General features: G+C 34.8%; 1 protein-coding gene across 1 annotated transcript in view; it reads left to right on the top strand.

Moving 5' to 3' along the window:
* The first annotated feature begins 7,534 nt into the window (after positions 1-7,534).
* Positions 7,535-26,650, top strand: part of LOC125226690 (CUGBP Elav-like family member 2) — a 276,900-nt gene continuing 257,784 nt past the window's right edge. Inside the window, exon 1 of the mRNA XM_048130789.1 lies at positions 7,535-7,766. The gene's annotated coding sequence lies outside the window, so the exon portion shown is untranslated. The remainder of the gene's footprint in view (positions 7,767-26,650) is intronic.

Raw genomic sequence — 26,650 nt, 5'->3', positions numbered from 1 at the left:
AGTAGAATTGAACTTTGCGTGGTTTCTTTTAAATCAGAAATATTGATTAAATTAAGTTTATTAAGTCTATTTTTATGCGCTCTAAACAAATGAAGTGAATTGGAAATTGGTTTGAGATTAAATGATCTTACACCGAAATCTAAATTGACAGATTGATGTTTTACATTTAGTAAGTACCTTGCTCGTGTTGGTGTGGTGAAAAATTGTTCGTTTCACTCGTTGGCAACCTCAGTGTTTAACCTTCTCGCTACGCTTGTTTAATATTACTACAACAATTGTGTCGCTTAACTTCAAAACTGGGTAAATCCATTCTGCTATAAGGTTGATTATCTTTCAGATCATATTGTATTTTTTATATATTCAACCCTAAAGAAGAATGGATTTACCCAGGTTTGAAGTTAAGCGACACAATTTTGCCCTTATAAAACAAATGCTTGACAGCAGCTGTGCTTAGACAGGAATTGGAATTTGAAATATACATATTTAACACGATGGTAGAATTCTCCTGTCTGTATCAATAAAAACTAACAGCCACATGCAAAAAATATTTAAAAGCCACATGTAAAACATACCACACCAAAGGTAAATATATCTTAGTTTTTTATGGTATAGCGGAGGCGAGCGATGTCGCGGGTGGTGCTAGTCATTTTATAAGTTTGACGCTGGATCGTAATGAAGCAACACCTGCAAGGTGAATACAGGCGGTGAACCTGAATGGTTGCTTTGATCATCCCGCCCTACCCTCTCCCGATCGTATTTCAAGCATGTTTTACCTTCAAACATGACTGTGCAATTAGGGTACGGGTAATACTTTGTCAACGAAGTGCGAGTATGTCATAATTGGTGTTCGCATTCCGGTTTTATAAAAGCTCTTCCCAATTTATATATGTACCTATACAGGGTGGCTCATTCAAATCGGTCAGTATGGGAAAGTCTGAAACTACATAATATATAAGACATACGAGGATCTGCTCATTCAAATCTGGGAAAGTCTGAAACTACATAATATATAAGACATACGAGGATCTGTTCCTAGGAACCATGTCACCGATTTTAATAAAAAGAAAAACTGCAATAATACATTTGAAAAAAAAAAAAACTGTAGGTACCCAGCTGGGGAATATAACCCGGTTGTTTGACTAAAAAAAACTTACATTTTTTTCTATTCAAATATCGTGTCCCCCAATATTTATTTTCGAAGTAAATACCTTTACAGTATTCAACAGGTTTTTTTTTCAAATGCATGAATGCAGTTGTTCTTTTTATTAAAATCGGTGACATGGTTCCTAGGAACAGATCTTCGTATGTCTTATAGTTTCAGACTTTCCCACACTGACCGATTTGAATGAGCCACCCTGTATATTATTTACATTAAAACCGCCATGAGATCCATAAAACATTTTGTTCAGTCCTATTAGTTCTCTGTGATAAGGCATAATACTAACATACCATATTTCCAGGACCCATCTATGACAGTGAACAAGGATTGATGTTAGGAATATAGTAGTCGTTCATCGACACCGCACTGGCACCCAGCCAAATACACACAGGTAGCAGCTATTGTCAGCCAATATCAAACCTTAACTTATTCAATCAGGGTTTAAAATGTTTGTAATTAAACACGCATTATGAATGAACGAAAGGAGTCTATTTTAAAATTTAACGACGTATGATGACACTATCAAGGAAACGGCAAAGAAAGTTTTATCTATAAATATAAATGCAAGAGCCCTAACTGACACTGAGAGATACGCAGAGCGGCTAGAAAGTTAACATTTTCTAAATGTCATTGCCAACTGCCAAGGAGGTTAAAAACAGGATGAAAGTTTTTATACTACTACTAATACTACTTCACTGGCTCAGCGACCCAAAAAGGATCTTGGCCTCCGACACAAGAGATCGCCACCTCTGCCCTATCCTGCGCCACTTCACGCCAGTTGGGTACATCGAGTGCGGACAGGTCTTTCTTTTATGGGGAAAAAATTTTATTTTGAGTTACGAAATTGAAAATTGGTGAAATGGTAATAATTGAAAATAGAATAAAAATTATTTCAGCGTATAAAAATATAAATATATTCACCTCCAAAAGAAGTTAAAAAGGAGTGGTTCAAAAATACAGAAAAATGGGGTTATGTACAAGGAAAATTAAAGTTTGTATGGGGGTGATCCCCCATACAAACTTTTCATCCCCCATACAAATTCTAAATTCATCGATCCTTATCGGGAAATAAATTAATTTTGGGAAATAAATCCACGCGAACGAAGTCGTGGGCAACGGCTAGTAGGTACCTATAAGTATATTATTATTATTAAATCTAGGTACTTACACTTACTCACTTTTAAAATTTAAGGCAGGTAATTCATCGATAACCGTTTGGTTTACGTTAATGTCGTACTAGATTTTTCCCGCGGCTTCGCTCGTGTTAGAAAGAGACAAAAAGTAGCCTATGTCACTCTCAATCCCTTCAACTATCTGCACTTAAAAAATCACATCAATTTGTCGCTCCGTTTTGCCGTGAAAGACGGACAAACAAACAGACACACACACTTCCCATTTATAATATTAGTATGGATAATAATTGTATCGCTTAGTTTCAAACTTGGGTAAATCCATTCTGCTTTAAGGTTGAATATTTAAAAAATATTAAATTGATCTGAAAGATAATCAACCTTATAGCAGAATGGATTTACCTGAGTTTGAATTTAAGTGACACAATAGGCTACTAGACTCATATCGAATTCAGCACAAGAAATTATTATTTTCTGTAGTATTTAACATAAGAAACCAATGTTAATAGATTTTGGGTATTAAAATTGTATGATCACTACGTATTTTCTATTAAAAATGTGTGTAATATTTTTTTTTAACTTTGCTCACCGAAAACGCTGTCAGCGATGTAGTGGCGTCATCCAATTCGAACTTACATCATATCAAAACAATTACTGACATAATGAACTTTATGCCTCATACTTAAAAGTCAGAAAATGTTGTTTCGAATATAATGACCTGATGCACAGATAATCTATAGAGTAGCATGACTGTGTTGTTTTCGACTGATTACGTAAAAGTATACTTTAAAAATATTTTCACCTCACTAGCTCGGAAAGGACTTTTTTATTCTTTAAAAACAGATAGCAAAATCGCATTTTATCCCCAAGAGTGCAAAGAATATTTGAAATCCGAACGTGTCATTAGGTACTAGTGATGCGAACGTAAAAATAATTTCATATCGAATTGTATCCGACTAAAAATATTAAATTCAAACAATTTTATAACATGATTTTACCATAAAACACTTGAAATCGTACAAGAAATTGTATTTTTGACTCTTCCATTGTACTTATTCAGAACGCACCTTAAGTAACATTGTAATCGTGAAACGGAACGCACCCAAATAGATTTTTCTTCTTGATTCTTAATTTGAAACTTTTGTGGTGTCGGTCGGTGCATCGTGGAAATTGTAATAAACGCAAATTGACTTATTTCTGTGCAATTATGTTCCAGTTGTTTTAATTGCGTGTTTCTTCGCGTTAGTGAGGTGAAAAGTTATGTGTTACACACGGGATGCAAAGTTATTTTACCTCGTGTGTATTTGCAACACTCTCTACGCTCAGGATTCTATTTTTGAACTACTCGCTTCGCTCAGGATTCTATTTTCGAACCACTCGCTTCGCTCGTGGTTCAACCATAGAATCCATTCGCTGGCTCGTAGTTCAACCTTAGAATCCATTCGCTAGTTCGTGTTGCAATTCCACACTCGGTTAAAATACAACTTTGCTCCCTTGTATAACAAATAACTATTTTTGCTGTTTTTAGGTCATAATAAAATATGGTAATATTTTATTTCGGTTAATTGGACAGTACTTAATCATATAAGACAGACTTTAAAAAAGGGTCAAGTAGCCTATTATGTACCTTTAGGTAATTAACGATGTAATTTGACTCACATGCAACACTTTTGTTCCTACTCGTCATAGTGCCACCTATCAATGCATGTGAATGTACATACAAGAGACAATAGTACCGATAGTTTATATGGAGCAGCGCTTGTGTGGCTTCACAATAGGCAAGTAGAGCGTTTGCTGACACCATTCATGTGGGCTAGTCTACTTAAGAGAGAACCTTTCTGTAGCACCATATAGACACTGATTTTATGGTGCACGGTGCGCAGATTGACATCCGATACTAAATAAATGATTTATATTTATTTACGTTAAATAATAAATTTTAGAATTTACAACTAACGAATTGTAATCCATACCATCACCATCATAAGGCCTCTTAATTATTGACAGATGATTTAAGCAGCGTCTGAATGCGACAGACAACGCCTCAATACCATACTAATATTATAAATGGGAAAGTGTGTGTGTCTGTTTGTTTGTCCGTCTTTCACGGCAAAACGGAGCGACGAATTGACGTGATTTTTAAATGGAGATAGTTAAAGGGATGGAGAGTAACATAGGCTATTTCTTTTTGTCTCTTTCTAACGCGAGCGAAGCCGCGGGCAAAAGCTAGTTGTATTATAATGTGGAACGTCACACAATAAAAATAGGAAAAATCTATGTTATATTTACAATCAAATATGTGGATGTATTAAAATTGATATTTACATACGATAATAAATTCGTATATTAGTCTGTCTGGCTGTTCGTTGCGTTGCCTGTTCAGGCTATTCATGATTGGTTGAAATGAAAATTGGTACAAGGATAATTTTATTTGAGTCCTGCACGGGAAGCATGGTCGCGCGATAGACGATAAAATAGCAGGCCGTCCCTATCGCACTATTTGTAAGTGCGATCGCGCGAGTCGTCTATCGCGCGACCATGCATCCCGTGCTGGAAAAGACAAAAGTTAGTTTTTATACCGATAGATCAAATGACTGAGACGCACTTCAAACCTCAAATGTTTATTAAAATCGGGCAAAGTACGTTACCCACTCATGTACAAGAGATAAAGAGTACATTACTAAAACTGAATCTGAGTATTCAACTCCAGCACCGAGTAAGTATTTAACATTCTTGTTTGAAATTTCTTAATTGCAAAAGTTAATTTACCACACCAGACTTGATTGAATTTCATTTATTGGAATTTCATTTTACCAACTCTTGTTATTTCTAGATAATTGAGAATACGGAGTCACGCTGTTAATTAGAATAATTCAGACCATAATAACTGATCGTAGAAAATTCAAAGGCAAAGTTGATACGTCATGATCAAAAACTATGAAGATACCAATTTTTAATGTAATAGGAGGCAACGGAAAGCTTGTCACCTGATGGTAAGCGATTACCGTTGTCCATAGATACCTGAACACCAAAGAGGTTGTAAGTGTATTGTCGACCTAACTAAATTGGATGGCTTATACGGACACAAATGACAGATCTGATGATTTCGTTGCCTTGTCCCACCTACTACGCGCCGATTGTGTAAAAAAATCGAGATATTAAAAAAGTCAAGTCCTATTGTATCTATGAAGATACCTATAATTTTCTAGTTTCAGATTAATACATGCAGATTATAAGACACACAAATCCCGGCACAAATTATTCAAAGGGTAATTTGCTGGAGTCTTCCGAGTGTCATGTCCAAAGACCTGACAGGGTGAGGAACATTAGAAACACATGTTAGTACTTTGCTTCAAGTTTTTTTTTATGGGATAGGAGGCAAACGAGCTTTACAGGTCGCCTGATGGTAAGCGATCATTGCCGCCCATGGACACCCGAAACACCAGAAGTGTTGGAGGTGCGTTGCCGGCCTATAAGATGGGTGTACGTACGCTCTTTTCTTGAAGATTTGAAGGTCTTGCTCTTGATATTGCTCAGCACAAAAAGGTTAGCAGAGTGGCAGAGGAGGTCAAACAGTGGCATATACAAATATGCTTAAAAATAGCATTGTCAAAATCAACGTATGACTATGGAATACATATTTACAGAGACCACCGTAAAACACAATTTGTGTGTGTGTATTAGTAGTATACAGTTAGAAGTGTTGTCCGGCCATCGGCCGATGTGTTCTATTATTTAAATGGTATCGATTCTGCTGATCATTTCGATTCAGCTGCCCCTTACCCTTGTCAGCGCCAGGGGTATACTGCGTGCAAGTTTTTCTTTCATATAATGGTACATAAAAAGTGATAAATAGCCTGATTTCGGAATGTTACGAAGAGAGCTTTCGCATATCGATATTGCACTTACAAGGATTTATATTCAAGTACCTACTTCCAAAAATAAGCTTTTTACACATAGTTCAGTCATTCGTAGCCTCCTGGCTTGTAAAAAAATCAAAATAATTAAAAAAAATAACGCCACTTTTGCCACTTACATATTGGAAACATGTCGTAGGTCAACAAGAAAGATCTCTTAGTTAGAAGTCTTGATGTACACCGGCTTAATAAACACTATCGATTCTAGCCGGCGAATGGAAACACAAAATGTCATTGGAAAGTGACATTAATGTTACCTTTGTGGACACTCTAAAAGCTGGAGTCGCTATTTACGCATGGTGGCTAATATAACTTTTTCTCTTTAAAGCTCTATTCTTAAATAAGTTGTTAAAGATGGGATTGGTCTTGATACAACCTTGATAATAGTGCTAGTCTTTGGCGCGTAAATTAAAACTAAATTAGATGAATGTGAAAATCACATACAATATTTAATAATATAAATGTTGTCAAGGTAGTTCATAATAAGATAAAAATAGTAACAAATTGTTAAATATTACGAATCAGGCTCTATGATTTCCATGAACAGAAAATATCATCAAAGCGTTTACCTTTTGCTCTCTTGTATTTTTAATTTATTACTTACAGGCCCCGTAGCCGAATGGCATTTCTGCGACGCCAAACGCCGCAGAAATGTAGTCTGGCTCTGTCGCACAAGAGCGATAGAGATAGAAACGAAAGAGATATTATCGTGAATGTTTCGTGAGCGTCTATGCATTCGGCTACGCACACTGATTTCACATCCATGCGTTCTGGCGCGCGAATCCGTAAGTCACGTTTGATGTTTGGTCTCGCACGAGAATGCAAGTTGTGCCCCCCAGACCCCCAGATGGCCCGTGGCTTAAAAATAAACTGCCATTTGATTTCAGTATACTAATTGTAATAAACCTAATCTAATATTTTAGCACCAATCGTCATCGTATTCAGATTAAAAATATTTGGAAAAGGTCAAAAAAGTTATATGCACAGGCACGTGACTGAAAATTTAGATTATGACAAAGCTTCCAAAACAAAAATATCCCAAATTGCCGTTCAGTCGTACCGCTGCAAAAACACTGAATATTTTTCCAAGTGTTTATCTCTTTACTCATCGGCTTTGAAAGTGGCCGGTTTCAACAACAAACAGCCGAATGTCAAACGCCATTGGCAGGAATTCAAATTTAGAATAATTATTGTCGATAAAAATGAAGACGGTTGGGTCGCCTAATAGCTTTTTCCACCGTTGGCGTTCTATCGATGAACGTGTTTGATGCGTCCGTCGTCTATGAAAATAAATTGTTTATAGTACAGGGTGAATATCTAACGGCCGGTCAGTTGTCAGTTACTAGTGGATACGAGCGCGCGACTTGCTTTTAATATTGTTTTGCCGCGGGATGGTGTATGAAAGTTTTCGTGAGTTCTGCTGTGCCGGCGAATTTTACGCAACACGTGGTTGAAAGTTGTGCACAATTTGGTTGATTAGTGCCGGGCTAATCAAATTAGTAGTTGAGTGTAGTGTACGTGTTTTGTGAGTACTGATTTAGATGGATTGTATAGTGAACGGTGAGTTTATTTAACTTTTGGTTTGAATCTAGAACATTATCTTTAAATTAATTATTTTCATCAAAAATATTTTGATTGTGATAAAGGATAATTTGATGCACGTAAAGTATAGATAAAATAAAAGAAAACATACGAAGTATTCATTGCGAATATTTTTTGATTTTAGTATATAGGTACTTCAAATTGTATAGTTTTTATTATTTTGACTACCTTTGAAGCCTAATCAAAGAAGTTATGGCTAGTATAAATAAATGAAGTGCACGTTTATGGTCATTTGAGGTAGCTCAAATTTTATCTCTTAATACATTTCCCCTACACATTTTTATATAGTGTAATGTATCCCAACTGAGGGGGGACTGAAATCTTCTCGAGGCTGAGGCGTAGGGTTAGAGCCGGCGTAGCTTTATTTGACGTTCATATGCGCATTGTAATATGCCTACTTGAAAAATAAATATTTCATTTTCATTTCATTTTCATTTTCATTTTCATTTTCATCTTATATTACAGTAAATAAAAAATGCACTGATTTTATATGCAATTAGGTATAGAAAATAGTTTATATGATATACGATAATGGACACCAAGATATCGGAACTAGTGGTCGCAAATTTGTTAAAATATTTAAACACCACTGATTGAAATAATTCATGGTACAGATGATTAGAAAATTCCTTAAAAAAACCCCGTAGGCACGCTAATTATCCTAGTAGCCGTGTAAGCAGGTCAGTATATTTTTATCACTACCGATCGATGCGGTCACAGTCTGACCCGCTGTTATCTGCGTAGGGCATAGGTCAACGCATTTCTGCGCGTGCGTCTCTATCTTGTTCCTTGATCGTTGTGGCTTCACTTCCAATGCCCAAATGTCTCATAAGCGTTAGAGTGACGTCGCCCCTAACATCTTTTTGGACTATTGGAACAAGTTCTTTACTTATAAAGATTTTAAGCAACGCTAGATTGAAAAGACATAGGACGTTTGTAATTCGACGCTTTGTGCATAACACTCTAAATATGATAAGTGTGCATAACAGTCATAAAGACGAGTCTAAGATATTTCACACGAAACATACTATGAACAGAAAACAGCGTTTATTTATATTGCACCGAACCTGAGTTCCTCTAGGTACCACCAGGTCTCAGCTACAGCACTGGCTTGGCTACTGCGAACCCAAGTCCTCATAAAGGCAGGGCCTATAACGAAAACCGGGTTTGTCTATGTTGTATAAGTACTAGTTGTTTTACATTTCACTAAGGATTATAATTTATATACTTAGAATTGAAACAAGACTGAGTTCTGATTTGACAGAGTGACATATTAAACATGTAAAATCGGGTAATTCACGTAAAATTGTCGAAGATACATACATATGATGATTAATATTAATATATGTCAGTGTCTCACGGTAGTTTTGTTATTAAAATTGACAGTGACATGTTGCTAGCTTATCGGTTCATCGCCCACACCACAAATTAGACAAAAATCCCACAGTCGACACGTCACGTTCTACGACACCCACGGGACGAAGGGGTTGGTGGAATTCTTAGCCCGTCATCACTTGAGGCAACTACATATTATAACGAGATATTATGTTATGTATTTAATTTAAAAAATATTTTTTGTAATTTTTGTATCTAAACCGTCTGTAAAATTGAGTTAAATATAGACTAGGCACTTAATAAAATAGAACTTTACTTACGTGAAAGTACTAACAGCTACACTCTTAACTAATCGTCGGTAGGATTTATGCTCTTGTAATAGGGATTACAAATGTATAACTAACAGTGTTGCCGATGGTTCAATAATTATGAACGCAGTTATTTTAAAACTTGTTTTTAAGATTTACGGAATGGGAATTTATAATTATAAAAATACATTATATTTAGATTTGTAGAGGTTTATTTAAAAACTGAATAAAATGTTATACAAATTTACACTTACATTGTTTTGTAGGTAAAAGTACGCATCCTGAGTATTGCGAAAATTATGACAAAGTTATTCTTCGGTAAGAAATTAGCGCAAGCAAGCATATGTAGTTATACACTTATTATAATTTTTTTAGGTGTAATCGTTAGATACCGATTCCTCTCTCGATTAGACAGGCTCGTTTGCATTGATGGACGTTGAGAATGATTGAGTGAGTACTTTGAGGAATCAAAAACGTCAAAAATTAAAGTCCGGTTTTCGCTATTTTAGTCGCCCAACCAGGGTCGATTCCACTTCTAGTTAGTAACGGAAAGCTACTGTTTACATTTTCCAGCAACAATGTTATGATTGATACTGTCAAGCGCTGGTCAACTTTGCCAGCTTTGGAATAACATGATAATAAAAGCTCTACAAAGCTTAATTTTTCATTGCTTTCTGTGCTCATTGTAGTAATATGTAACTGTGTATGGAAATAAAACTTGTAATAAATTGAAACAAAAGCCCTGTTAACAAATTGCAATATTTAGCGATAACTTGATCAGGTAGTTCTATAAGAACTACTTTCATAACATTTTCAAATAATTAAATGACACATTAGCAGAATGGGTCTTCATAAACGGAAAATTCATGGAGACAAGTGAGAACGTTATATAATAACAATAACTCTCGATTCCACATTGTGAAAGGTGCGTTAAAAACAAACCACACAGAGTTCTTGTACCCAGTTCGTCAAGAAGTTTACGAGATTCGCGTAGTGACACAGCGGACGCGTCTCACATTGCAGTCCCGAAATATAATTATTCGAGGTCGCACCCACATGTTCGCATTTTATTTTGCTCCTGTAGTTTAATGATGCAATATATTCGCGCGGAATCGCTTGTTTTGCAACCGGGTTCCGTGATATTTGTGAGTTTGTTTGTCTTTGCAAGAAAGATAGCTCTTGTTTTCAAGTTGTTAATTTCTTTGTTGTTTTTAGGATAAAACAACTATTTCCGTCAATATTGCATCTGAAAAACAATACCATAAAGCAATATTTTGATTTTTAGAGATTGTCCATTAGTTATTTTATTTTTAAAAATTGTATTACTAACATGTAAATATATATCGTCTTCCTCTCGAATTACTATATCTATTCAAATACATAGTAGTTATTATTAAGTACTTAATATTTCGCTAACGTACAAGGGCTGACAACTCTTTTACACTTTGCTCAATGAACTGTGCAGTACATTACTGGTAATTAAAATTTGTTTGAAAGTTCATACTTCTCAATTTTTGTTAATCTTAATTTAATTAAAATTAAGATCAAGTTTAAGTCCCTCTTAAAAAAAGGCCCGCATGATGGTGACACACTGTATGTGTATACAACCAATCGATTTTCTTTTTCTTACGGTGCCGGCTCCTACTACAGGAGGTTGGTTGAGGTATCAAATAGGGATATTTTTATGCTACATCTCGAAACAGATATCTGGTTTTCAAATCTAACCAACACCTGAGGAGCTTATCAGCTGCCGGGGGTTGGTAAATGTCATTTCTCAATTCATGACCAAAGTATTGCAGTTTCGGGATTCTACATTATCTCAAAATGTATCTTTTCATTTGTCGCCTCTACAGCACGCACAAAGCAGTCAACAACTCACCCCATGCGTTAATGAGATTTTCAATATCTTCCATAGTTATACCCACTTCTAGACGTTTACTCTTACCTTGCGAAAAAACCGTTAAGTTTAAAGATATACAGTCAAGTCGCAAACGAAATAAGCAAGTGCTAACATTAAACTAGCTGGGACTAAGAGAATTTAGAGTGTTTTGCCCAATTCCTGGCATTATAGCTCCGCTGCACTAATTGTTTTGGACGCGATCCAGATGCTTAACCGATTTCATGACACGAAGTTAGAATTATAACTATACAAGGCTGTTATTTATTTATTGACAATAAACAAGGTAGAACTATGGTTACGAACGGTATAAAATAATTAATACTGAAAATAAGAAAATATAACTTTTATGGTTTCAACGTAAATATTCGTCTGTCCAGTAACCCACTTGCGGTTTAACGTTGTGATCGGGAGAACACAAAAATGATGCATACATTTCGTAAACAAATCGTGTCGAAAAGCGACTAAAAAAATTACATTTAATTATAAATGTAGGTATTGAGAATTATGATTTATTTATGAATGTCATCAAATAGGTGATTCTAAATGGATATGACTATAGTGTCATTCACATTTTTATTTTAATTCCTTTGTCACCAGTTTTCATATCTCCGTTTGATCATCGACCTACGCTTTAACTCTGTAATCAATGTAATTATTTTATTTGGCAGAGTTTATAATGATTATATTATCCAAGCAGACAAAGTAAAATTCCAAGCAGAAAAATTATGAGATTATTATTACATCAAACATAAAACATTAGAAGTCAAACAGTAACTTTGCGTCTAAAATATAACCCTGACAAGTCTCAGCTGCTCAAGTTCCCAGAGTAATTTGTAAAGTATCCATCTACAAAGTTAGTATTGATTTTATGAACTAGGGTACGATATTCACGGCGTCTTTAGTTACCGCAATAATTTTGAAATGATACTTCAATATAATTTAAAATTTGGTAAATATAATATGTTTAAAGTTAAAGTAATAAATTTTCGAGATCTAGACTTTTTTAAATTTAATATTTAACAGAGTTTCGAACTCAGGTTCTAAAACTTTGTCGCCATCCATGTTGTATATTTTAAAGCCTAAAGCAATGTTAAATTATAAGTTTCCCTACTCATCATAAAATCTCCATTAGTTTTGTTTTTGACATGTTTGTGCCTATAAAGTTTATATATAGTTATTTGTTTTACAAGGGGGCAAAGTTGTTGTTTAACCGCACGGGTCAATATTGATTACCCGAACAAGCGAAAGATTCCAATATTGAACCGCGAGCGTAGCGAGTGGTTCAAAAAGTGGAATCTTGAGCGTTGCGAGGGTATCAAGGCACGAAGGTTATACAAACTTTGCCACCGAGTGAAACACAAAATTTTTCACCACACCAACACTATGAAAATATGAACTGTAAAACATCAAAATAAATAAAGTTTAACATTTATGGTTCAAAATCATCATTTATACGTGAATTCCAACACCCAGTTTTAGACATCAAGTTAAAATTTGTATGATATTACTTTGCACTCTTGTGGATAAAATGCAATTTTGCTATCAGTTTTCGAATAGCAAAGAACGCCTTTATCAGTTGGTGTGGTGAAATAGTTATTTGTTATACAAGGGGGCAAAGTTGTATTTTAACGCCGAGTGTGGAATTGAAAAACGAGCAAGTGAAAGGATTCTATAGTTGAACCACGAGCGAAGCGAGTGGTTCGAGAATAGAATCCTGAACTTGTGAGTTTTTTAACACACGAGAAGTAAAATACATTTGCACCCGAGTGTAACACAAAACTTTTCCCCTCACTATAGCGAGGAAACTACAACGCAAAAAATGCGTTTATCACTGCTTCCAGTAGTTCCACAGGTGGTAAATCATCTTTATTACTAGATTCACCTACTTTTATCAATTTTAAAGCAGTTAATTTGACTTTATTCAAGGTCAAATTACTTTACCCACTAGTGGATAAAATGCGTTTTTACCCGCTGGTATTAAAGGAAAAAACACGTGTTTCCGAACTAGTGAGGGGAAAAATATTTTTCAGTACAGATGGTGTTTTTTTTACGCACTAGTGCGAGAAGTGCTTCATCATATGCCAGGTCGAAACTTCGGAGGGCCATCTGTACTGAAAAACGTCGTTCGATACACGTGCGAAAAGGAAATTCGTAACTCGTGTCGATTTAAAACACTCCCTTCGGTCGTGTTTTCATTTATCGCCACTCGTTTCGAACTTCCTCTTTTACGCACTTGTATAGAAATGTACTATTACATTGGCATGCCGGTATGGCACGAAACCAAATCTCTACTACACAGTGACACAGTATAAATATGTATAGGTACACTTATTTGACCAAATTCTTAATGTCGGGAATTGTGTATCTGGACGCTTTTAAGTGCAATGAAAATTAATTCTTATGTAGGTTATAAAGAACTCGAGTTGCAAATGTAGGTGTCATCACCGCTATGCTTAAGTGGAACTGGGCTGAACATGTCTGCCGCATGCACCCTGTGGGCCAAAATGGTCACCGAGTGGGACCCACGGTACACCATGGACGGTGCAGGCTGGGGCTCAACGGGGATGCTTGGACTCATTCTACCCGGGATAGCAGGGTTACACAAACAACAGGGTTGAGTGGAAGACGAAGGGATGCCTTTGTCCAGCAGTGAGACACTAGGAGTAAACCAGGCAAGCAAAATAGTATTTTATACAATCGTGATATAATACTTTTCAGTCGAGTACCGTACTATTAGGCCACTCAGCAAGCTTCGTGGCCTAAATACGGTACGAGTGAAAAGCTTAATTATATCACTATTGTATACAATAATTTTTCTATGAGTCATCATCTTCATCATCAGTGGACGAAAATATCATCATTCAAGATAAAATTAATGTTAATAGCATCGTTCACCATTGTATCAACATCGAATTACCTGGCAACCAATTTTTTGTAATAACCGTCTCTGATTGGTCGATAACCCGATAGATAAAAAAAAATGTATTTCACATGCAGAAAAAGTTGCCAGATATCGCAAATTAGTATAGAACTTGTATGAAGTTCTATTTTTGAATTTTTTTCAGTTAACTAAAGTGAAGTGTAATGAAATATTATAGTTGACTAAGTGTCAAAGACTATCCAACACTGAAAAGTCAGCACATATAGTTTAGTCTGTGGTATCCTGGATAATTGACAGATTAAAGTCGACGAGTAGAAAAAAAGTTTTAAAGACTGGCAAGGCGTTCTACAGACAATTTAAGTAGAATCTCTTCATGATTTTAACATATACCTCTATTTAAAATCTCATGACATGTTGTTTCAGTTACAAACATGTACAATCAGCATCAATTAAGTAGAAAAAAAAACAATGATCCAAAATATCTTCTAACCTGGATATTTTTCAAAAGAGTGATATTTTATATAGTTCGCGATGAATTCCAAAGATGCTTTATTTAGATTAGGTTCATTACTTTTATGTTTTACATTTTTTGAGCCATTATCTACGTTTGCGGTTCAGTTTTGAAACCTTTGCATGGCCGGGTATCAACTTTAGCACAAGTGGTAGAACAATAACTTCAAATCTCCTTGTAAAACAAAATAACTAAGCTCAGTACGGATAAGTGTGTCATAAGGAGAAATGTGTTTGGCCTTTACATTTGTCCTTTTTTCTCATAGGTGTTTTTGCAAGTTCATACTTTTGCTACTTGCTACTCACAATTAGTGGTAAACATATATGAACTCTCAATAAACACTGATCATTGGTTTAAACAGGCCAAATGTGAAGGCTAGACACACTTCACCCTATGACACACTTATCCTTATTAACTAAACCTCCAATAACCCACAAAAAAAATTGTCAACTAGATTTTTGAGTTTATTATTGACGAGGCAGGGGACTAGATTTTAAAACACATACAATGAGAATTCGAACGTATCGATGTCTTTTTCTCTGTCTCTAGAAAATTACCATACCACGTCGAGGGTCGATATCGTTCAATTGTTGATGAGGCCGCCTGTTACTTGGAAACGGCGGCACAACGCATTGACCGATCGTTATGGACGCCACGCTTATCAATCGATTGGTAAAGTAATTAGTTATTATTTGAGGACATCTGGCTGGGTAATTTACGATCGATGCATTTTACGAATAAGATATTTCTGATAAACTTTAAGTACGTGTAAGAATCGATACAGCCGGACTGCAACTCAACTGCCAAGTGCAACTTCGACGTGAAGGGAGGAAAGGGGGAGGTGAAATTCTCAACCCTTCACCGCACGGGGTCGTATAATGATATGGACAACAATTGGCTGAATCTTCGGTGAACAATTAAATATAGCCCATTCAAAACAAAGCTGCAATCAGAAACAATATTTATAGGTAATACAACACATTAGAAGATCAATACTTTGCAAAGTAGAAAATAAGGCCTTTTTTTAACAAGCGTCTCCTAATTATTTCTTGGGTTAGTTCCTAACCTCCACATCGCTGAATAATCTAGCGAGCAAAATGTTTAGAAAGTAAGTTACGCACACGTTAGCCGATGAATTAGTGTTGAACTGGTAGAAAAAAGGGTCAGTACTAGTCACTGGTCAGGCCTGCTAGCCGACTGGCATTTCTGTGACGCCAAACGCCGACAGAAATGCCGTCTAGCTCTGTTGTCGCGCCAATACTCAAGAGCGATAGAGATAGATAGCTACGAAAGAGACATTATCGTGAGCGTTTGTGCATTCGGCAACGCACACAGTTCTCTATAAAACGTATTTTTCCTCTCTTATCACATAAAGGTATTAAATGACGCCCTAAACATCGTTAGATATACGAAAATTAAAAAAAGTCGGAAATCGCTTAATTCAGATAGCGAACTCAAGGTCAATCTGGAAACTAAAGGACAGAGGCATTTATCAGACAAAATCCTTTATTAACCCTTAAATGCATGACCTTGACAAAGATTTATTCAAATTTGAATTTTGACATAGAGTCAAAAATGCATGATGCGTATATACATCACTATGCATTTAAGGGTTAATACCAAGAACGATTTAATACTGGACGGACAAAGCCCATACAAAAAAGCGTACCCCTGAAATGTATGGGCCTTTTAGGCTTAAAACTAGATGGCGCTTCGCAGCCTGGAAGTGGCCAAAATCATATTTTCCCCAAATATTTTTGCGTGTTTTTATGTTATATAAAACAAATGACATAAGTATTCATTTATTTTAAAATCATGATATCACGTCAATACACATTTTGAAAAAAATAAATTTGTAAGCATCCTCAGTGTAGTTAGGATGGCGAGGTGGCGCTAAAAATCGAGGAACGATTCTTAGTATGAAGTATGTAAATCCTTTATAAATAATCCTTGATTAATACTAAATATTTAGTGTATTTTATTGTTCTGCAATGAATTTAATTGAAGTTATATTTAACAAAAAGTACAGCAATTATTAATAATATTAATGTTAACTTTTTATCACCAATAAAAATACCATGCAATGGACTATAACTGACTCAATCCAAGTAAGTGCAATAGCCAAATTGAATAAGCAATTTTTATTTAAATAATAAAGGTACATTTTTACTTGTCAGATTGAATGTTAAATCAGAAGTTAGATCACGTACCTACCGTAGCTCGTCTCAAGTTGAGCTCATATTTTTTGTATCAATTTCTAAGAAAAATTTGTAAAAATCACAGAGATATTTACTAAATTAAATAAGATGATGAATATAATTCAGTGTAGTAATAAAATCTACTAGCCATAAAACATGACTCAAATTAAAATATACATAATAATAATTGTATGTATTGTATGTAATATTTAAAATATTTATTATAAATAAGTTGTTATTTATAAGTTGCTATGTTGTTTCGTGTATTGAGGTGTACTGTGCAATAAAGAGTATTTGTATTGTATTGTATTGTATAAATAAATATCTATTTATGTAAAAGTATATTTAGTCTACTTATACATAAAGTTTGCTTTTCTTCTTAGTACATCACCTTTTTGTTTTCTCTCTGCACCATTTGTATTGAATCTCTGTTTGGTCCTATGGTTGACTGGTAGAGAATGCCTTTTGGCATTAAGTCCGCCATTTGTACATTTTTGTGTATTTTTGTGCAATAAAGTTTAAATAGGAAGATCAGCGCTGGACCCTGGGTCAGCATTTATGCTGAGGCGGGACCATTTCGTGGTAAACCCGACATACTTTTTTCTTAGCTTATTTTTTTTGTAATTATGAAATTACTTATGTAAATAATTTATGTGGTTACCATTAATAAGCTATTGAATATTAAATAAATAAATACACTGCCTGCTAAGCCGCGGTCCTGGGTTCGAATCCGGGTAAGGGCATTTATTTGTGTGATGAGCACAGATATTTGTTCCTGAGTCATGGATGTTTTCTATGTATATAAGTATGTATTTATCTATCTAAGTATTATATCATCGCTTAGCACCCATAGTACAAGCGTTGCTTAGTTTGGGGCTAAGTTGATCTGTGTAAGGTGTCCCCAATATTTATTTATTAAATAATATGTTTGGTATAGATAGAATAGAATAGAATAGAATAAACATTTATTCGTGAACACAGGCAAGACAAAATACACATAATAACAACAGGACAGAAAGGAATGAAGTGCCACGACATGGCCTCATCTCAGCGTGTTGCTGGTGAATTCCATTGCTGATCTTCCGATGAGACCATTAAGTGAGAAAGATTCACGGAGGGTAACATACAGAAGAAATACAAATCATATACAAGAACGTGGACAAACAGTTAAGAAAGTGAAAACGTTACAAGAAAAATAACAACAGACTGTGATCGAAACAAACAAATAAAAAACAAACAAACAAATAAAAAGAACAATAATAAACAGAACACACTAAATTGATTAAAAAGAAAAAGAGTCGTACACCAGATCACACACGCCGCGTTTTAACGTTTGGTCGAACCATACTATGGGTGTACATTAAAGCGGCAATTGCTAGTTGCAACTAGCGCCAGCGGTGGCTACAGTAACTAAAAGACAGGTTTGTCACAAAACGAGACAATAACAAACGTGATTTTATGTGAAAACAGAACTAAATTACTAAATATCAAAAGGTACAACAGATAAGACATGGACATGAATATAACACTGATTAGTGATTACGAGTAGCAGATACATAATATATTTCATCTAGACTTATGTCTGTCTTAGTAAGAAGTTGATGTAAAAATAGTATAACTAAGTTTTCAAAAAATACATTTCAACGAAGTGTTACGTTTAAAACGCGATTACAAAATTAAGAGTCAAATAATACTTTAATATTTCATTAAAAATCAACTTCACGGCATTATGGTAATCTTGTATATTTAATTTAAAAGAAATACTTCATCCCGTTTCTAATGTCACAAATTTTCATCGTTTTCAACCCTCTTTAAGTGCTCTTTCGCAGTATTATTTATTCATGAACAATTTGCGATGCAATCAGGTCAGATATGAGGCTCTCACAATGTCGAAATAAGATTCGGCTTTGATAAAATACGATTAACAACTTCACGTTCCGCTTATGCAGCCAATAAAGCTTGTCGTATGTTTCTTAAATTTAGAAATATTTATTTAAAAAAATAGCTAATAACTCAAAACATGTAGTACAGGGTTTCTAAAATATTGCAGTCACGGGTAAACGCCTCGCTGGACCCATTCAATTTTGGTTAGTAATATAAGATTTCCTAATAATTATGTTTAGGTACTTATATTGTAAATTATCTACTGCGGAATCACTGACAAACTAACTAACACGAATATCATCACATTCATAACAATTAAGAAGTAAGTAATTCTAAGCAGTCAAGAATGTGATGACATAATTATCTATATACCTACTTACTCAATCTGTGGCTACTTCCATAATATTTTTGTTTAAAACTGCACTTAAACTGAAAAGATAGGAAACCGCGATATTCTTCCGACGTGACACAACGAGTCAATGAAAATGTCAATAAACGAACTAAATGACAATGTCACGTCAACGTCAACGAACTAAACCAAGAATTTTATATATATCTCTGGATAGTGCGTGCCGACCAATGAGTTGAAGCCAGGTTCATTCACCTTTACTCCTATGTTCTATCTCATTCCAACACTGTGATGTATTGCCAGATAAGTTAATAAAAAAAACGTATAAAACATTCTTCAATCAAATTGACTTACTTTTCTTTGTATTATACAAAAAAAAACTCAATCAAAAACCTTATTTCTCCGGTATTTACCTCCTGCGTACTATGGGAACACTAATAATAAAAAAATATGCCCGATATGTCAGAATTGTCAAAATTCATTCACCGATTCAGAGATTTATTTTGCAAAATAAACGTTTTTCGACGATTTACTTAAGTTCTGAGCTATGTATTGCATAGTGAACCATTGTGGAAGTAAATGGAAACCGAAATCCGACGTAAAATTTCACAAGTAAGTACTTATTTTACCAAAATGTTCATAAACCTCACTGGCAATAAATTTTCTTCTATTTTGCTTGTAATCTTGGTTAGTTCTTATCATTATATTGTTTTCATTGTCTCAAATTATATCAAAATTCCCACGAATAGGTTTAGAACGATAAATATGACCTTTAAAGAAAAATAATGCTATGTGTGGTTTTACGACTAGGGTGACCAATCTTTTTTCTTGCATGGTATTTACTCTTATTGAATGGAGCTAAATCTATCAACTTGGTACGGTTTCTATGTTCATAGTTCATATCACAGTATAATAATACCAACTTTATATAATTTATGTCTTTACAATTAACATGAATAATATTAAACTTTTCAGTGTTCCAAAAGATGAAGGAAGGAGGCAGCATTGGCTGTTGGCTGTCGATTGTACCGATAAAAGGAAACGTTTCAGAGCGTTCGACAATTTGCAGATTTGCACTTTAAGCCTGAAGATTATGACACAGAAAGAAATTTTAAAAATCAGTCCAGTAACGACGGATATATCGTGGCATAAACATTAAATTGAGATACATATATACATGCGAAGAGAATTGAAATACGTACGAATTGAGAACCACCTTCCTTGAGATTTGGGGCGGCGCTTAAAAATAAAGATACTGTTTTAAAACGTCCTAGTATTTCATTATTTCCCCATTGACAAATACTTCCCTCATATTTTTGTGGCTATTCCCACTAGTTACCACCAAGTTTTTACCTGTCCTAACTACTGGAATTTCCCCCACATTGTTAATTACCACACCGGGGTTGATAGCTACTGGGATTAGTTTTCCCAGTAGTTACTACCAAAATATTATTGTGATGGTTTAAAGTGACCTTTAATAACCACAGGTGTCAGTTAGTAAAAGACAAATACTTATGTAACTCCGTATAGACAGATAAAGTCTAAGAAAAAAACGTACCTCAAAACCATACAGAAAAAGGTACGGTGAGCTAGATGGCGATACACCTTTGGGGTAGGTACGCTCAGATAGATGGCGCTAATATTAATATTTGACATTTTAACACATATCAATATCATATCAAGCTGAGAATATTGTCAAAACGGAGGTTCAAAGGTTTTAAGCCTGTGTCGAGAGATGTAATACGTCAAATTCCGCGGGATATCCCTAATGTATGCTTAATCATGGACACCCTAAAGAAAGAGATGCAAGACCGGCGTGACGTAATTCAAGGTCAAATTTTCTGGCTTCAAAGTAATGTTCGGCGTGGAACATCCATGTATATAAGATTCTTGAACTAAACCAATACTTGTCAGTGCGATGAGGATGAGAAAAAATAGTCCGAAGTATGGAGTTTATAATTATATGTTCCTTTCTAATCTCTATTGATCGAAGGTATAAAGCAGGAACTAAAAAACCTTAAAAACCTTATATCATCCTGTACTCTCATGAAGCATACCATTATACTGACAGATTATAGCTGCTCTACTTGATCTTGTACCGTTATTTCTAACTGTGAAAATTATATGAATTTTTGCTAAACAATAAAGCAACCTGGATAACAGTCAAATATATTGAGTGATATTGACGTAATTTAAAAGTGATGCCCAAAGATAATAGAATTTCACCTTAGTCTATGGTGGTGCCATGATGACGTCATAGACTAAATTCTATTATCTTTGCTCGTCATCTACGATCTACGTATAGTCGTATCTTTGGGTAATAAGTGTTCATTTATATCTTTGGTAATAAGGCTCAGTATATTCTATCCAATATACTCTATGCTAGTATGGTCGTAAACCTTATTGTTAAATCTATGGTAGATCCAATCTTTTTTATCTATGGCTGGATTGGCTGGATCATAATTCATAATATTGAGTCATCAATAATTCGGAATTGATATTAATTATAATTCTGATTCATATCCGTTATGTCCAGGCAGGCAATTATGGTCGCGCGATAAATGATAAAACATCAAACAATTGTAAGTGCGATAGAGACGGCACGATGTTTTATCATTTATCGCGCGACCATAATAAATTGCCCTGCAGGTAATGCTCGTCACTCTATATTAACTTAAACTTTTTACTAAGATCCATACATTTTTAAACAATGAGCATAATACATATAACCTCAACTGAAAACACTGGCCACTGCGACATTTGATAAGATTTGAAAAAACAACCTGACATATAGCATTACTTTCAGTTGTAAGATAAATGGCCGAGCAATGTGACTAAAATTTTTGTAATTCTTTTGTGTTGTGTGTTTTTTTATATTTTATGTAGTCTTTTTGATTAAAAATCTCGTTTGAGATCGTGCGAAATTTTAGTGTTTATATTGTACAGGTGATTTAAGTTTAAAAAATTATTCTGTCCTATTTGGATATTATATTCGTCGTATAAAGGTGAGCAAACGATTTTCATTGTTATAATAAGTTGTATGTTGCATTCATAATTTCCATGACACTTATTAAATGGCTCAATGCGACCTAGGAATATTATAAAAAAAGTTTTTTTTTTTAATCTTGTAGCCTTCCCAAACCTATAAACCTATAGATCGGCTTCCGTCGACCGAAATTCGCTCGTCAGAATGAACATGCGTATGCTTGCGTTCAGGGGGCCGATTTTTGAGTGAGTGAATCCTAGGACACTGTAGAACTCTTTCACAGTAAATGTTAAACTGAATTCTTTAGCAGATAAAGCACGTTGTCAATACGACAGGGTTCTAGATTGGCTTCGTCGGATTCTAATTGGTTGACTGTACACACGTTTGCTAAACACTAGGCAGCATGTTATAGTCGCCATCTGATAGTTCGGAGCGGACAAAGAGCTCACAAATATCAGAGGACGCCTCTATTATATTACATATTTATTTTTTTTTCAATTACTACGCATGTGGACAAGAACATTATTTTAAATATTCCACAAAACTATTTAAGTACTACATAGTTTGTCTGCGGAGTCAACTCTCGCTATTTTTTTTTATACGACGTCGGTGGAAAGCGTCTCCTATGGACGCCTGCAACTCAAAATATTGCTTATTCTAATTATTGTAATTAGACTTTTTTATACAGTTTTATTAATAGTCTTAATTTCAAAACGCTTGCAAGCATTACTTATATTTCTTAATTCGTAAAGTTACGAAGGCAAAATTCTCGATGATGTTCGCCAAAATATTTGAAATTTCCGTCAAAATGTCGAGCCCATTTATAACTGATTAATATCTTCTAATCGTTTTGTAAAGAAAAGTGACGACAGATGTTTCCTGGGATCAAATAATGAATAAAGGCAAAAGCACCCTCTGGCGAGAAGTTGAGTTTAGCTGATACGGAGCATTTCGCTCCTTTTAGGGTGATGTTTCATTGACGGGGAAGGTGGATATAATTGCGAGCGATTGCTTAAAATAAACAGTTTTACAGGTTGTTTATTTAGTTACTAAATAACTTTATAAACAGTTTATACTTATAGTATTTTATGCAACAGGCGTTTAAAGGAGGTTAAAAAAGACGAGTGGCGTGGGTAACAATTTGAGGCGAAGCCGAAAATTGTTATTAAGACGCCACGAGTATTTTTTGACTCAGTTAAACACCGTTGCATACAATACTTTTTCTACGACCATGCACTTAGTTTTTAATAGTTTTCTTGAATAACTTTGGTGAAATTCACACTGTTTCCTGTACTTTGACGCAAAGGTTTGCACTGTCAGCTTAGCTGCCCAAAGTCTTCCCGCGCACGCGCGCAGTATCGTTATAACAATGCGTTGCCATGGTTACAGAGCCAAACAATGCGTTTTCAGTTTTTTCGATACTGCGCGCATGCGCGGAAAGCCGATGGACGCTGGCTTTGGGGAATAGACTTTTATGTAGGGTTTTAAAGATCTATGCACGACCCTGTAAATGACGAATAACAGTTCAGGAGTAGAAAAAATAGTTAATGTGCCTAAATAGGCAAAGCCTAGTTCGTAGAATTTTCCTCGCCTCATAACTCTCTAATCTCCATCTCAGGTACAAAATCATATGCCTGTCCTACTCACTCAGTGGCGGGGCAGATATACAGGGTGCCCGGTAATTAATGGACAACCTTTTAACCACCAAGAGGGCACCTTATACTGGTCCAGAAAATCGACATTAAGGTTTAGTAAAAGTCGCCTGGTTTTCGAGATTTTCACACTTTAAAATTTTTGGTAGTATTAAAATTTTAAAAAGTGTGAAAATCTCGAAAACCAGGCGACTTTTACTAAACCTTAAAGTCGATTTTCTGGACCAGTATAAGGTGCCCTCTTGGTGGTTAAAAGGTTGTCCATTAATTACCGGGCACCCGGTATAAGTATAACTATTAACCACTGCCCCGCGAAAGAAATATGAGCAAATTAATTATATTCATTTTAATCATAGAGGAATAAGTAAGTGAAGAGTTGTGACTCCATACATCAGTAAATGCGGGTTATTTGTAGTGACATCTAGCGACATTCACGTGTCAATCCCGCGTCAAATAGCGTAAATTATCAGTACTGCTACTTGTCAATAGATGTCGCGATGAATGAAGAGTCCAATGCGCTACATCAGTAAATCGTCACTACTTTTAAAAAAAACTTGTATCTTCGTCTGTCAATGAAAAGAAAATTGTAGTAAGTATGTATGGAATGCATAATATAGACTTACTGCGTTTGAACTTTGAGGAACAGCGTGAGATACGAGATTTTTTAAAAGTAGTGACAAGGTCAAAAATCCTATTTATATATCCTATATATTTTAAAATGCGTTTTTACCCGCTGATGTATGGAGTTAAAAGTCTTCCCTTACTTATTCCGCTATGTTGTAATGGAAACAATGTTGACTTAGGTAGTTGAGTTTTTGTTCTGATCTCGCTCCGCTCATGCTTAAGGTTGCAACTTAACTCAGGCGCTTATACAGGGTGATTACCGTACGCTAGTGTCAGCGTTTCTGGCTCATCTCTCGTTAGGGTTCGGATGTGGGGTTATAATGACGTATGTCCTAGCGCCGAGCGAACCGTCGCCTGTATGGGTACAGAGATAATTTTAAATTATTTCTTATTTACATATCTTATAAAATTTCGAATAAATGAAGGTTTTCTAAGAAACGACTAAGATCCTCTTTCCTTTTAAGTAATATGATGAAATTACTAAGATATCTAAATTCAAGTAAGTTGTGTGATACGGTGATAATATTATAATTGAAGCATTCTTTCGCTACGAAAGCTACATACATTATGTAATTAACTAATCATTCACCAATCAGCAATTGCTTCAGCTTTATACATAGTTTCAACAATCAAGAGGACATCGAATTTTTTACCTATGAATTGAAAACTTACAAAATATACGCGCTTAGGCGGAATAGCCCATACAACGGGATAAGCCACATTGATTCACTTTATTAAAGAATGATTATCTTCTTTCGAGGCATTGTATTGCCAATACTACGATAATTAATTTGAATTTTTAAGCTTCATGATTGTAGCTGCTATCTTATAAACTCAAATTCGTCCTAACGGCCGCCGCCAAGCGTTACCTAATGTTGGATATGCCAATAAGATTGCACGTTTTACAATCTAATGATATTTTTATAACTGAGCAATATGTAAGTTCTGCTGCATTACTAATTGTACTATGTAGAATTTAAGTTAGTCCGCCTAAGTAACTGTAGTTAGTAATAATACCCATTGAGTGGTGCTTTTTCGAGTGGCTGCCGCGCTGAAGCGGTAAGCCGATTAAAAACCCCGATGAGACTTATATGTTCTTACACACTGTTCAGCAGAGAAGCAAACGTCCTTTTATAACTACACATTGATATAGAATCCTCTAGCCATCTATATACTTGCGGGATTACATGAGGGTTTTTGATTACATGACTTCATTATTTTATAAACCAATATAAAAACATAAGTTTCACGCAATAATAAAGATTAATGGCAGATAGATGTTTTTTTAAGGTGCCTTAACGTTGACTCATCAGTCATATACCTATAATGGCGTTAATTGCGCCTATTGTACAGATTTCTTAAAAATTATAACTCATATTATTTACTGAAATGAAACTAAAGATCAAACTCGAGAAAAGATATATTATGTAACTCCGAGAAAATGACGTATTTACTAGAAAACTACAAGGAAAAAATATTTACGTTTAGATGGCAATACACTTTCTAAATATTTAACAATTTTAATAGGTAACTTAGCATTAACATTTAGGTCAAATTATCAAAACTGAGGTTTTAACAGTTTTGTTTTAATCCTTTGTCGACAGATTGCATTAAATGCACTGCTACTACAAATTTTACTTTGACGATACTCCTCTATAACCATTGTCTCTGGCTGGTTACACAAAGCTTCCTTCTGTATGTCTCGTTTATAAGGCAATGTGAGCTTCTAGCGAGGAAATTCCTTGTTTTCTGTATCGCATAATTTGCCAGCCTGCTGCATGGAGAAAGTCTCGACAATGAATTCAGTAAGCTTCTTATATTGACGATCATTTTGTTAATTAATTAATTATGTTTATACCAAGAAATGGTGAATTTGTTTATACAAAATTAGCAAATCTATTTTAAGATAGGGTTCAAGACTTAGGTAAATGAAAATATCTACAGAAAAAAAGTCATTTGCGTAACAAAGTGTTAATAAATAGTATAGTTTACATGTCTGTATCTTAAAAAATCTTAAATTAGCTTAATATTACACATTTCTACCTCTAGATATTTTAACTTTAAAAGTTATTTCTAGTAGAAACTCTCACTACTTGGTAACTTAATACTCTTAATAGATAATTATATTTATAGATATTTATTAGTATTTTTGTTTGCTAATGAAAGAAAAACAACTTAATATAAAAATGCTAATTAAAATGCTAATACTCTATT

This window comes from Leguminivora glycinivorella, chromosome 1, assembly GCF_023078275.1.
Source record: "Leguminivora glycinivorella isolate SPB_JAAS2020 chromosome 1, LegGlyc_1.1, whole genome shotgun sequence".
Classification (NCBI taxonomy): Eukaryota; Metazoa; Arthropoda; class Insecta; order Lepidoptera; family Tortricidae; genus Leguminivora; species Leguminivora glycinivorella.
This window is presented reverse-complemented; position numbering and strand designations above follow the sequence as displayed.